This window comes from Chrysemys picta, chromosome 1 (genome assembly GCF_011386835.1).
Source record: "Chrysemys picta bellii isolate R12L10 chromosome 1, ASM1138683v2, whole genome shotgun sequence".
NCBI lineage: Eukaryota > Metazoa > Chordata > Testudines > Emydidae > Chrysemys > Chrysemys picta.
The window spans coordinates 17,631,182-17,646,881 of record NC_088791.1 but is presented as its reverse complement, the minus strand read 5'-3'; positions in this window follow the sequence as shown (position 1 = coordinate 17,646,881).

The following is a 15,700-nucleotide window of genomic DNA, read 5'->3' as shown; positions in this document are numbered from 1 at the left end:
AATACTTGTCATTACAAACCTGAAATTCACTGTTGGTGAATATTCTGCAATATTTGCTCAAAAATTTTTTTTTTTTTTTTTTTTTTTTTACTTTAGTGAACATTCTGGTCCGTAGACTCATTTGCTACAATATCTGTAGAAAGTAAGACCAAAGAACTGTGAACCCAGGTGAAGTGAAAATAGTTTTAACTATTTCGATAGGGAATCAACGTCTCTCCTTCTAGCCGGGCAGCACTTTTTTTAAAAAAAAGCTCTTATAACTTTTCCTCAGGTGCAATGTCTTGACCTGCAATGTGGTGTCTGTGGTGAAAACAGAGATACCTGTAACTAGTTTTTATTCTTCTTCTCTATGGAAGGGAGAACCAGTCGGAGTCACTCCGAGTGGGATTTTTGTAAGTGCTCAGCACTGGTGTAACTCATGGTCCCACTGAAGTCAAACTCCTGTTGATTTCAATGGGATCAGAGTTAGGGCAATGCCGAGTGCTTTCAAAAATCCCACCCTACATTTCTCTGTGGTAATGGAGTCAATGGAGTTGCCAGTGATCATCAAGGAGTCTCTGTGAGTAGTTGGATAGAGTGAGGTAATGGCTCTCCCACAAGCAACTGGTCAGCAGCCCTGTGCCAGATTAGTCAACTTTAACTTCTGCTGTGGACAATACTGGACTTAACTGGATTGATGATACTTAGGACCCGTCTTTAGTATCCAAGTCTCCTGCCCACACTCTTCGGCTCATTGGCAATGTAAGATGGCAATGGCATATTGTTTAGCTTGCTTCCTACAGACAGATCCTTGAAGGTCCAGTTTTAGGAGACCCAATCAAAGAAAGCGTCCTCCAAAAATATACAGCGCCTGATCAATGTTGCTGTGTGGACCCAAAACTTTGAGAAATTTGGGGTTCAATCCTGCAAACCCTTATGCTCATGAGTAGTTTGCTCTGTTCATGTCGGTGGGATGGCTTACCTAAGCAAATGCAGGATTGAGCTCCCAGTTGCTAGAGTGATTTGGGATCCTTCAATACAGGAGGCACTGCCAAATATACCTGTACGAAAAGACTGAGCTTTTCTAAAGTCACTTAAAACTTCTGACCTATATTCTGGTTACTTCTGATGTAAATAAGAAGAGAAGGGATGACAATATCAGATGAGCCAGGAAAGCACAGGATGTTTAGCTCTGCTAAATCCTACAGCACTGCAAGCACTAAGACTGGATGTGTTTAGACTCAATATAAACTCCTTGTTGTCGTCTTATTACATTTGAAAGAACTACAAGAAGGCACATGCCCTTGACAGTTCGTGAGCTCCATTGAAAGTTGTGTAGCAGATGCCAGTTGTGACCAGCTGTGATGTGTTAGCAGCTCAAGGATTCTAAGGAAGCCTGGTTTAAAACCAAACCAAACCCCAGAGTCAAAATCAAGCATGTTGGTGTAGAGTCCAATTTTAAAACAACAAGATTCAAACTGCTGTCTGTGGATAATGTTTTGTATCATTGTATATACAAGCAGAAGAAAGGCATAGATATGATGGTTACTCCTGGGGCAATTCTATGCCCAAAAAATAAAAAATTCTGTGCATAATATTTTAAAATTCTGCCAAAATTTTGCACATTTTATTTGTCAAAATAACACAATGTAATCACACCAGTTTTAATTATTTTGGTAATTTATTTCAAAATACATGTTAGCAAGTATATCTGTAACAATACAGACCCCCCCCCCAAAAAAAAATCAGATTTTTTTTTTTTTTTTTTTACAAATCTATTCCTTATGTGATGGGATCCCCAGGGCGCAGCCTGGGACTGTGGGACCGCTGTGCCCCCTGAACTCTCTCCAGCCTGAACTGTCTCTCACAGCACCTTGAAAATCCCAGACCAGCAGCAAACCCCTCCAGACGCTGTTATCACTCAGCACAACCACATGTGGAGACCCAACACCCAGCTAGATTACATGAATATGCCCAGAGCCACTCATGAATCACACAGAGAAAGGCACCAGAGCCAAATCCCCCCCCAATTCCCAGCACTCAGGAATATACCGTCTTGTACTGCTCAGGGTGAGCAATGCAGATTTATTAATTGATTCACCATTTCATCAGTGGAAAGTGGTTATACACCAGCCTTTGCGAAACCTGAACAGATTTGCCACACACTTCATACAAACTCACTGGTAAAGATAAACAGTAAAACAAATGCATTGACTACAAAAGATAGATTTTAAGTGACAGGCAAAAAGTCAGAGTTAGTTACCAAAAGAAATAAAATAGAAGTACGTAGTCTACACTCTCAACCAGTGTGGGCAACCTAGGCCAGGGAGTGGGCCGCATGAGTGGCCCTCCTTCATCTCAGTGGGCCGCAAGATTGAAATCGGGCATGTGCACTAACCATGACCCCATGAATAAGATTAAATACATTTACTACATGCTGAATATTTCATAACAAGTTATAGAAATGCTCAATCATTCATATATTAATAGAACTGTCACCAACTTCAAACAGTAAAAAGAGAAATACTTACGCTTACCTACATCATACTCAATGCGACTTCCAGTTGGATCTGTCCTCCACAAACTTTCTTAGATTAGGAGTAAGGGCTGTGCAGACACTTCACAATTCAGCACTGAGGTTTCCATCCATTAGTCTGTTGCGCTTCTTGCATTTGATGTGTCCCGTAGCAGAAAAAGTCTGCTCACATGGTTATGTTGATCCAAAGATTGACATCAGCTTTTCAATGCAATGCTGGAGAACTAGACCGGGGTATTCAACCAAAGTTCTCGTATGCCTTTCCTATTTAGCTGGTTAATTTAGTCTTCATCCAGTGCATGAACATGAATTAATTCCTTTTCCTTTTATCAACCGCAAGCCTTTGACATACTACTCCACATTTGCTCAGATCGAATTCAAATGGATTTGAGAGCAATGAGAGGAAGGGCTTCAGATATCTCAGAGAAGAAAAGTGGTTCTCGAAATGCTCTGCCAGTGTAGACAGCGCTTGTATGTGAACTGACGGATCATATTCATTTCCTTGATCAGAGTGTTTGTGTAGCATTTTTTCAGATTTGGGAAGTGAATGTAGTCACATGAAGGTAACTGAGTTGACATAAGCTGCAGGTGTAGCATGAATTTTCTGACACTAGCAATTAGTGTGGGCAAGAGGTGATTTTTGCCCTGCAATGACTTGTTCAACGCGTTCAGGTGATCAGTGATGTCGATGAGAAAAGCCACATCCAAAATCCAGTTTTCATCTTCTACCTCTGGGTACATTTGAGATTTCTGAGCAAGAACTTTCTGAGCACTTTACCACGGAGTAACCAACGTACTTCAGTGTGCATGACGAGGTCTCCATATTCTGTTTCAGTTTGGGCCACAAGTTCCACAAACTGACGGTGATGCAGGGGGCAAGTGTGTATGAAGTTAACAATCTGCACTACTTTGTCCATACAGCTTTCAGTCTGTCTTCCTTGTCAAGTTTAGCGCAGAGCACTTCTTGGTGTATTATGCAATGTACACAAACTATGTCAGGTACACAAGCTTTCAACAAAGCCACAAATCCATGGTGTGTTCCTGTCATGAAGGAGCACCCATATGTTGTAACTGATACAATTTTTTCCAAAAGTAACTTGTGCTCTTTGAAAAAAAACTCCCATACATTTCAGTGGTGCAGGATCTGACCCTTTAAGCACCTATTTAATTCCAGTTCAAGTCAGTGGGACATCAGCATGTGCTTAAAGTCTCACTTCAGCCACATATATAAGCACATGACTAACCCTAAGCATTTGTTTAAACTCTCTGGGGGCAGGGGGTGGGGGGTAGGGAGATTGTTAGAGGTCTATAAAGAAGGATCTTATTCGTGCCCAGGGATGGATTAATACATAGGCAAACTAGGAATGTGCCTATGCCCTAAATTCATGGGAGGGTGCCCAACCTGAGCAGCACTGTGACTCTGTGCACCAGGTTGCACCGCCACTCACTGAAACTTGGTGTGGCTGGCCCTCCTCCTTGACAGAGGGGTGGCTGGGTCAAGCCTGATGGGCACTGTGACCCCATGTGCCAAGTCACAATGCCACTCCCTTGGATTTGGCCCAGCCACCCCTCTGTAGTGATGATGGGGCAGGCGGGCCAAATTTGAATGAGTGGCGTTGTGACCCAGAGCACGGGACTGCAGTGTTGCTCAGATTGGCACTCGCTCCCCACCCCTACTCTGAATTTGCCTGGGGCCGACTGGTTGGGTCATCCGGTGCTGTTGACAGTTTATTCTCTTACAGATGCTTAACTGATGCACTGGTGAATTTTGCAAAGACTGTCCCATTCAACAGTTTAAGCCATTAAACAACCATTTTAAGATTTCCTAAATTGTAGAGCTTGCTAAGAAAAATGGAAATAAGGAATGAGAAGGTAGGTTCATTGTACTCAAAATATTTTCATTTTATCTCCAAAAAAAGATGATACATAAGCCATTTTACAAGGCAGCCTCTGGATTGGCACAAAAATAAAGCACTGCCTTGGGCAGGAATGTAAGGAATTTTCCCTCCAGATAAACTGTTGTTAAAGATGATTGGCATCCAAAAGGGAGGAGGCGATCTATGTAGAGAAAGGTTTTGGTATTTCAAAAATGACCTAAGAAAATATTTGCAATCTCATTTAGAGCTGGCCAGAAAATCCAATTGGTTGAACCCAAAATGTCTCTGGAAAGCAAGTCTGGTTTGATGAACTTTTGCCAAATCATGGGCAGGATTCTGATGGAACCCTGCCTGCCAGGTAGGTTTCCATCAGAAACCTGCCTGTTTTCCTGCTAGCTTGCCTGGCATCCCCTCGGGACCCTCCATTTCCATGGTCTGCAGCACCAGGGCAGCCCTGTAATGTGGACTTCGCCGGGAACCAAGGCCTGGTAGGATCTGTGTATCTGGGGCATTCCGTGTTTCCTGGATCCCTGCCAGGGAGCTGGGAGACTGGCAGCCCTGGTTCTAGTCAGGTCTCTCAGAATCTAGGCTCCTGACTTGGTAGCAGGGAACCTGGAAGTTCTGAGAATCCTGGCTTGGAGTTGGCACTGCTGGGTGAAATTGACAAGAATGTCCGTTTCAAGTGAAAATGTCTGGTTCCTGAGAAATTTCCAAAACATTTGGTTTTGGTCCAAACTGGAATGAACCCAAATTCTGAAACATCAAAACTTCTCATGAACTGGAAATCCTGAGTTTCGGTGAGCTCTTCTCCAGTGATAATGGCTCTAGCTGCAGAGAGCACGGAATGCATGGGCCTAAGACTATTCCCGTTGGAAAAGCCTAGTGCTACGATGATCAAGAGATACACCTGGAAAGTGACCCATCATTGACAGTGACTGTGGACTATCCCTGCTCTACAGTCTTCTCAGCTGACTGCTAGTGTAAATGGGATCAGATCACATTCAACATAATCATCTGTTAGTCTTTAAGGTGCCACCAGACTCCTTGTTCTTAACATAATCACTGAAGCTGTGTCTATGCTAAGGAATTGAATTTTGGCTGAAAATGGTTTCCTCCCGACCTGGTATTGAATATGGCTTAATCCTTAGCCTAGAACAAATGGATCTGTTCTGCAAATCCGCTGCTGGTGACTCTCCCAGAATGGGAGGGAAGTCTCTAGGTTTTTATGCCTCCCTCCCCTCGTTCCCTGGCACAGGTGCCAGGGAAGGGAAGTAGCTGGAGTACAGTGCACTCCAAATATCCACAGCTGATCTTTGGTGCCTAGAAAATATTGGCAGATACCAAAAGTTAGAGCAGGCCCAGGAGCCATCCTTTGCTAATTGCTCTCCCCGAAATAGGATTGTCCAGTGTTTACCCTTTTCTCAGTATTCAGAAATCATCATTCAGGCCCCTAGAATAATGAAATTAAAAAAAAAACACTATTGGACTTCTTTTCTTTGGTTTCTGGTGGTTGAGCCTTTAGGGCTCACATTTTTAAGCTTTTCTTCACATCCATCAGAACTAGAAACTTTCTTTTTGCTTTAAAATGAAAGCTAAGATTCCCACATAATCACTTGACTCCAGGAGTAGGGGCTTTAAACAAGTCTTACCAAATATTCCGAGATCCATGAGCTGGCAACATTGAACTCTCCCTGGGACTCCTCTAACCTAGCAGGGAAGAAGGCAATGGACAACCAGTGTTATTCTCTTCTCTCCCCTGCAATTAATTGAGCAGCCAGCAGGGGAGCAGCTGAGCAGGGAAAGAACAGCAGTAGTTCAAAGCACTCCATTGGCTTGAGGCTTATTTGTGCCAGATGCTGTACAGAGAGAGAGATGTCCCGAAGAGCATACAGTATTCTATTCTATTCCGTTCCTCACACTGCATCCACTCCAGTGGTACCTGAGCACCTTCCAAGGGGACCTTAAGCAACGTGGCTAGCATCTGTCACGTGGTTATTGCAATGTCACTTCCCTTTTACTAAAAAGAACAGGGGTACTTGTGGCACCTTAGAGACTAACAAATTTATTTGAGCATAAGCATGAAGTGGGCTAAAACCCACTTAATCAGATGAATGCAGTGGAAATTACACTAGGAAGATATATATATATATATACACACACAACATGAAACAATGGGTGTTAGCATACACACTATAACGAGAGTGATCAGTTAAGGTGAGCTATTACCAGTAGGAGAGGAAAAAAAACTTTGTAGTGGTAATCAAAATGGCCCATTTCCAGCAGTTGACAACTCACCTTAACTGATCACTCTCGTTATAGTATGTATGGTAACACCCATAGTTTCATGTTCTCTGTGTGTGTGTATATATATATCGTCCTACTGTATTTTCCACTGCATGCATCCGATGAAGTGGGTTTTGGCGCACGAAAGCTTATGTTCAATTAAATTTGTTGGTCTCTAAGGTGCCACAAGTACTCCTGTTCTTTTTGCGGATACAGACTAACACGGCTGCTACTCTGAAACCTTCCCTTTTACTGTATTTTGTTGATAGTTCCACTATGAACTTATCTTCAGAGATTGCTGTGATTGAATAAAATGCTCTTGAAGACTATTTAAAAATCATTCTCCCCTTTAAATTCTGTTAGCTGCGGAAATAACACATTGCTTACAAGTGGAGCAGGTGTCCCTTCTCTCTCCGCACTTCGTATTCCCTGTTCTTTTTGATGGCTTACAAGCTACTACACAGCATCAACCAGAGAGACACCAGATCTTGGGGAAGGATAAGTAAGTTGCCTAATCCAAAACTTATTGAAGTCAACAGAAAGACTCCCATTAACTTCAGTGAGCTTTGGCTCAGACCCTTGAAGATCTAATTTACATCTCCAATGACTGTGACCCTTTTCTTTCATTTTTTAAAAAAATTCCTCCCTGTGGCCCCCGATCTTCAGGAGAGTCCCAATTAGAAAAGATCGAAATGGCAAGCTAAACAGCAAATAATGGATTGCTCAGCACAGATACATACCCCCTTCTTTATTACAAATGACGGTTCGTTGAGTGACTAACAATGTAAAGTTTCAGAGTAGCAGCCGTGTTAGTCTGTATCCGCAAAAAGAAGAACAGGAGGACTTGTGGCACCTTAGAGACTAACAAATTTATTAGAGCATAAGCTTTCGTGGACTACAGCCCACGCATCCGAAGAAGTGGGCTGTAGTCCACGAAAGCTTATGCTCTAATAAATTTGTTAGTCTCTAAGGTGCCACAAGTCCTCCTGTTCTTCTTTTTGCGGATACAGACTAACACGGCTGCTACTCTGAAACTTTTCATTATGCAAGGCACTGCATTTAGCCGTATGGAGTGGAAATCCATCAACCTCATGATATGCATCCGAAGAAGTGGGCTGTAGTCCACGAAAGCTTATGCTCTAACAATGTAAGGCACTTTGTGCAAATGTGAAATGTTATGAACTGCCTCCTTTGCTTTGTTGCTTGCCATATCAACGCCAACAAGGCAAATCTTCCCATGCTGTGGTGAACCCTCTCCTAGCTCCTCCTCATTTATTTATGCAATTATTAAAAAAAAAGGGGGGCAAAACTAGGAATAACAAGAACCAGAAGGAAAAGTAGCAGGAAAAATCCTTGGTAGCTAAACTTCAGAGCTATTTCTTCCTGGCTGGCTTCTATTAAAAGCATTTCATAGTTATGAAATGCCAGTGCTTTATTAACTTTATGCCCACTAGCAAAGCATGACCTTCAAGCAATTATTCTGGATGGTAAAAATGCAACCGTACCTCAAAGAAGGGATGATGGGAGATCAAGTCTTACACTGCTATCACCACAGGGATCAAATACCAGAAAGGGGATTCTGAGTTAAATCTTGGATGTGTTTTAAGCAGTGATTATATTCTCTATTTTCCCTGTTGCGCATCATGATACCTGTTAGCAGTGGCTTCATGACATAATCACTGTTTATATAACTGAGCAAGTCTGGCAAAATGTTCTCACTATGTGCATAATGATGTGACTAATTTCATTACTTATTCTGAGCACTCATCCAGTTAGCATGATGCTGAGATTACTCGGCTCCTATCAGGATCGGGTCTATGGCTTATGTATTTATGGTGGAAGTGACAAAGCAGCCATTTGCATTGGTTTGGTAATGGTTTTACTAAAGCCCAAGGCTACCTGATCTTATTAAAATGGAAGTACTGAATTACTTCAGTGAACAGTGCGATCAGTAACTAAACCGTTTCTTATTGCAGGGTTATGGCGGAACACTGATTCATGGAAGAGAATTCCTAGGAAAAACATAGGGCCAAATTCTCTCCATAGACTTCAAGAGAGGATCCAGTGATTAGATACTAGCCAGGGACTTGGGAGCCTGTTTGTGTGTACAGCGCCTAGCACATTGGGGTGCTGATCCATGACTGAGACCCCTAGGTGCTACAGCAATACAAATAAGGACTTGGGTTCAAGTCCCTGCTCTGCCATAGATTTTGTGTGCCCTTGGGCAAATCACTTAATTTCTCTGTCTCTCAGTTCCTCAATCTGTAAAATGGGGATGATAGTGCAACCGAGGTGCTGTTACAAGGTGTTCGACTCACTGCTTGTCTAGCGCCTCGTCCTAATCACTACACAGTGCCGTGTGGATGCAGCCTGCTTTTCACTGCAATGTGTAGCTACACATACACTAGTATAGACAAGGCCTATTTGAGATCACATACTTAACCAAATACATAATAAAATACACTGCAGCATGTGCAAGCAGTAAGAAAGGCTACCAGGGAACTGACAACAAATGCCAAAGAGGTGCAGATAGTATCAAAGGAGCATTTTGATAAAGTGCTGAACCTTATAGCTCAGGCAGATGAAAGCATTTTGGATGTGCTAGCTGAATGGGGCAGCTTGCAAGGCAGAATGGATATTGGCACTGAGCCATCAGAAGAAGAAATCGAATGAGCAGTGAAGCAGTTAAAAATGGGAAAGCTGCAGTAACAGACAATACAACAGCTGAGCGTCTAAAAACCTGTGGGATAATTGCTATGAAAGCATTAGGAAAAATATACAAGAACGTGTGGGAACAAGATGTCGTACCAGATTAGGCTAAAGGCAATAGTTGTACCAGTCGTGAATAATTAGAGGTATAAGCTTATCAGTACTAGGAAAGAATCAGGATTAAGGCCAATTTTAGAGGAAGTAGTAGGTGAAGAACAGTGCACCTTCAGACCAGGCTGAAGCTGCATTGATCAGATATTCATGCACTGACAGTTAATAAAGGGTGGGGTTGGGGAAGAAGCAAGAATGGGGATTAAAGATGTTTTTCTTGACTTCACAAAGGCATTTGATTCAGTTTGGAGGAAAGCATTATGGAAAGTAGTAAAATCATATGGACTTCTAGATAAAATAATTGCAATTATAAAAAACATGTACAAAGCCTCCTGTAGTGCCAGAAGAAATGGTGGAAAGTTAAGCAACTGGTTCACGTCGAAGTTTGGTGTAAAACAAGGGACTATGGGCTCACCATTGCTCTTCTTGATCATGTTCTGACACTGGATATTAAGAATGTTAGAGGAGCTGGAGGGCATGACATTGGGTGAGCTAGAGTTTAAGCTCTGTAGCTCATGTGGATGACCTCATCCAATTGGCAGACATGTTTGAATTGATATGATACTCCTTGCTACCTTGGAAAAGTGGTATAGTTGACTAGGACTTACAATAAATGCCAAGAAGACAAAGTGGTTGCATCTTGGAAAAGGGACTGTAGCGAAGCAATGACTCACCAGCACGGCGCCTCCTGCTGGTTACCCTGGGAATTAGCTCGATTCCAGCCCGGAGTGCCTTCTGCAGGCCGGTGGCTCACCCACCGCTGGCCTCGTGTCCTTCCTGGACCCCCGTGCCCTTTACTCAGGTCTGCCCCCAGGAGTACCCCCACTTTCTGGGTCTCTCCTCCCAGGGGAACCCCCACCCCTCTATTCCCACCTTGCCTCAGTGGCTACTGCCAGTCATCATCTAGCCCCCGCTCACTGGGGCAGACGCAGTCTGTAATGGCCACTCATCATTGGCAAGGGGGTCGGACCAGCTGCCTCTGCCTAACCCCAGGCTGCACCTCTGCAACCCCTGTACCTGCTTTGGCCTTTGGCCTGGGGAAGTGCCAGGCTGGAGCTCCCCAGCTCCTCTAGCCTTTCCCCAGCCCTGCTCTACTCCTGGTACCTAAGCTCCCAGGCAGCCAGGTCCTTCTCTCTCCACAGCTAGACAGAGACTCCTCACAGCTCCTGGCCCACAGCCTTCTTATCAGGGCCAGTTCAGCCCTAATTAGCCGGCCTCACCTGTGGTCAGCCACGCCCTCACCTGCTTTCACTGCCTTTTCCAGCCCCAGCGCTCGCCAGGGCTGCTTTTAACCCCTGTTCTGCAGGAGTGGGGTAGCCACCCCACTACAGGGACAATAGACAAACAGATGTAAATTAGATCTTCAAGGGCCTGATCCAGAGCTCATTGAGGTAAAATCTTATGTCTACCTTGGAAGCTTGATCAGTGCTGATGGTTCCATTAAGGATGAGGTTAAAAGGTGATGTGCTTTAGTACTAAAGTGAAAATTTGTCAAACCAATGTGCTAACTGTCCTACTTTACGGTCTGGAAGCAGTTGCATTAATTGAACCAGACATCAGAATGCTGGAGGCAGTAGAGATGAGCTCTGCGGAAGATGATAGGTGTAAAGTGGAATGATTTTAAGAAAAATGAAGACATTAGAAAGAAAGTAGGATGTGAAATCAGAGTATGTGCAGGACTGATTAGAGTCAAACCGATTACAGTGGGGGGAAAGCTACTCAAGACAAATAGATAATAGGATGCTCAAGAAAATAATGCAAAGACAACCAAGGTCAATCCGACTGAGAGGCTGGCCACCAATTAGATGGTGGGACATCATACACAGGGACGTGACCCGGCTGGGCTTAATGAAGGAATGAGCTGTTATAGTTGGAGCCAGCAATGCTGTACTGTAAAGTTGCTTTGGGATGAGAAGAATCACCTGGGAAGATAAAGTGAAGAAAGACATTCCTACCCCTGGAGGAGGCACAGAAAACCATTCTGATCAATGTTCAGATCAACTCTAGGCATCGTGACCACCTGAAGCTACTCCTCCCTTCTCCCTGAGCTGTGAGAATAGCCTGGGACCCTCCTTTCCACGTGCATCTGTTTATGATTGAAGGTACATTCAGAGATAAGGGAACTCACACTTTTTTTTTCAAAGACACATAAGTGCTGCTGAGCTCAATGTTCTGCCTGTGAGGAGCCATTGAGACATTTCACCTGCATTATGTGTGTGTGTGTGGGGGGGGAATTAGATATCACTGGGGAGGGCAGGCAGGAACAGCAGAAGGGCGAGAGAGCTATGAAATGGGGTAATGCCCACCCCCCATTTGAAGGTGGCAGCCTTGCGAGGAGGAGGGTGAGAATGGTATGTGGGGGAGCTTGTGACAGGTTTTCCTGAGGTGCAACCTGGACTGTAGGACCACTGAGCCCTCTGTCCCACCAACCTGGACTGCCTCTCACACTGTGATGCTGTTATCAAGCTACAAACCTCTGGCAGGTGCTGCACTTACACAGACATCCACAGGCAAGGACACGCCCAACTGAGTTATGTGGATGCTTTCTCCAGCCACTCATGAACTAACAATAGAGCGGCTCCAGCCAATTCCCCGCATTTCCCATCTCACACCCCATAACTGTACTGTCTTGTACTGGTCAAAAGCCTGACCAGTGAAAGTTCATTACCCAGTCTGCCCCTCCCTGAGTGTGGAGAGGACACACACTAGCCTTTGTAAACTGAACTGAGATTTCCTAAGCACCTCAACTAAAACTCATTGTTTTAGGTAAAATATAAACAGATTTATTAACTACAGAAAGACAGATTTTAAGTGATTGTAAGTAGCAAGCATAGCAATCAAAGTTGGTTACCTCAGAAATAAAAGTAAAGTCACAGTCTGAGCTCTACAAACTAAACAGGATTTGAATCAAGCAGTGTCTCAGCCTAACAGGTGGCATAGTTCCTCAGTACACAGGCTGGGACTCTTTTCCAGCCTGGGACCACCCTCCCCAGTTCAAAGTCTTTGTCCTCCAGATGTGTTTGTAGGTGTTGCATAGTGGGGGGAGTGAGGCCAAGTCACTTTTTTATAGTTTCTTCCAGCTTGCTGGAAAGCTCTTTTGATGTGGGGATCAGGCAGTCCTCATTGGTCAAGCAGTCTCTGTTATCTGTGTGTTCTCTCTGAGAAGACTTCTGGGATGGCCGTTGGTAGTGGATTCCCTTTAATGGGCCATCAGTGCATCTGGCTGGTCCTTTGTTGTAGCTGAAAGGCTGGTTGTGGGTGTTCCCAACCTCACATCATAGTAGTCACACACACATAGCAAAACTTCATAACTTCACGTTCAGTGATAGCACCTACAATCCAACAGGATATTAATGTTCAACGGATCGTGACTTTTGAAATGATACCTCACAAGGCATACTTCCTACAAAACATATCATAATTGTATGACAGTGGGAAGTATAGGGGTTTTAGGGTGCTACTTTGAGGTACAGAGTGTCACAGAGCTACACTGACAAAAAGCTTATTTTAGGTCGGTCTCTCTGGGTATGGAAGGCTCATGGGATTTGAGTTCAGGGAGCTCCTGTTTACATTGTTTTGAAGTAAAATATTTTCATAGGGGATCCAGGCATTAGGGTTAGTTCTGGGTTGGAGTGACTACTGTTGTAGCTTGCTATGTGGGGTCCTTATTTGCAGCTGTATCCCTTTAGCATGGCCACACATTCTCTGAGGTACTGAAGATGATGGAGGATCTTTGTAGTCTGGAGCCATGTGCTTCCTGGCCTGTGAATGCCAGTGAGGAGTGTGAGATTGTCATTACCTCCCTGAAGGAAAAGGCAAGAAACTAGCTAGTGACACTAACAAACTGGCCAACTATTATCCTGTGTCTGCTCTCCCCAGTTTGTTGCCTCTCCTCAACACTCATCATAGTGAGATGTCTTGGAGTTCCTTGGTCTTTGTCAATCTGGATACCAATCTGTCTATGCAGGAGCTACTGCAGCAGTCATTGCGGTTGATGATTTCTTAATAGTGGTTGAAGAAAACCAAGGGTGAAATTCAGGACTCACTGAAGTCAATGGCAAAACTCTCATTGACTTCAGTGGGGTCAGGATTTCACCTAAATATCTGTGCTGATAGGATTAGATCTGCTAGATGCCCTTTATGATGTTGTGCATGAAGACAAAGAGGGGTTTGATGTGAATGGGGTGCTATTGAGCTTAGTTTTTATCCCAGTCCCAGAGGATGGTGATCGCTATGCCGGGACACTCATGTAGAGTTCTACAGAGTTCCGTCTAGTTCACCCCTTGTTCAATCTGCACGTGAGACTGCTGGCTGGATTAGTATGGAAACCTGGATTATGCGTCTTCATTAGCAGAATGACCCCCAGAATTATGTCTTTGTCTCTTCTGATTCAGCTGGCACAGGTGAGTGGCTTCCCCAGTGGGGTGTGGGGGAAAGCTGGTTGAATGAGCTGGCTGGTGAGCCTCAATTCAGATGAGACAGATGTTAGTGGCTAGGGACAGCAAGTGAAAGGCTGAAAATTACAACTGGGATTTTAGCACCCAACTCTCTCCGGCTGCTTTGAAAATCGCATCTGACATGTGCCTTTAAATGTTCCTAAAGCAAGTACAGCTGCCATTTCCCTACATTCTATCTGCATGTGGGAGTGAGGCTACCCTTAATAAATGTGGCTGCCACCTCCCACTGTCTTCAGTGAAATTGAAGGCATGCCCACAGGCAACATGGCTGCCACTCTATGGTTCAGGGGGCCGGACAGGACACTCAGATTGTGAGGGGCAGCAGACACATTATGAAAAGTGGAGTGGGAGAGTGAGGGGGAGCAAGGCACTGGTGGGAGCTGGAAGCTAGGGGGCAAAGGGGGACCTGATGGCTGTAGGGGGATGTGGGGACAGGCGAGGCCAAGGAGGGTGCAGAGGATGATGATGGGGCAGGAGATGGAAGGGATAAAATGGCATCTCCTCAGTCTTGATGGGGGGAGGGAGGGGAGAGTCAGGGGTGCCCCATTCTAGTAACCGGTGGGAGGCAGTGTTGCAGTAATGTCAGCTCTCTAAAATCATGGGATTTTGCATCTGCAGGAGGAGCTGTCACGATGATGCAAGAAGCTCCTCCGATCCCATGATTTTCAGGGCTGGGCACAGCTCTGTGTGAGAGCCTTGGGGCCGAGGACACAGTCCAGGGCCCTGAGTCCAGCAGCAACAATTCCCTCCTCTTGATGCCTTGGGATCTGTCCACTTGGGATCTGGGCAAAGGAGAAGCCCCAGGAGGAGTCAGGAAGTTGGTGCTGAAAGGTCCAACGAAGGGGGGAGAATCGCGGGGGGTGGCGAGTGAGGCCGTGCAGGGGCAGGAATGGCAACCCTCTCCTCACCCCTAAAATAGGGGAAGTGGAATCTTCATCTGAGCAGCCAGGGAGAGGTATGCATTTTTGTATGCATTGGCGGTTGATTTTTCAACCTGAAATGATCACACTTACATAGCCAGAGGAGTAGGGGGGAGTTAAAAAGTCAAAAGTCAGTCTAAAAAAAACCCATCAATTTTAAAATCTCATGATTTGTGGGGACAATCTCATGACTTTGGGGGATCTAAGTCATGATTTTTGATCTCTTGAGGTTGGCAGAGCTGGATATAGGTCCAGATCCTTAGCTGGTCTATGCTGACATAACTTCATTGACGTCAGTGGAACTACATTGATTTACACTAGCTGAGGATCTGACCCACCGTATCAAATTCTAATCTCATTTTGATGGGTGCAAGGGCCTGTTCCTGGGAGACAATGAGAGCCTCCTGGGCCTTGAGGATTCAGAACCGCACAGGCAGCGCTCAGCATGCTGAAGTACAGTATTGGGTTTCCAATCTGGAGTAACTCCATTAACTTCAATGGAGTTACACTGGGTTAAATTCAGAATATCTACGAGAGGAATTGGGCAAATATTCTTTATAATACACAGTCTGTGTGGATCTATTACGCTATCTGCCATGACTAAATAAATACATGTCACAGCTTCTCCAGTCCCAATCCCCCAAATCCTCAGGGTTTATTCTTCAAAACCCTTGATTAGAACAGTGGGGGATTCCATGAAGCACTTTTTTCATCACCTACAAATTATACCTTCTATTCACAATTCCCATGAAAGCAAATGATTAAGTGAGAATTGGCTGCCAGAAAATGTTTAATGAACTCCTGAAAAAAAATCAGCAAGAGGAGTCC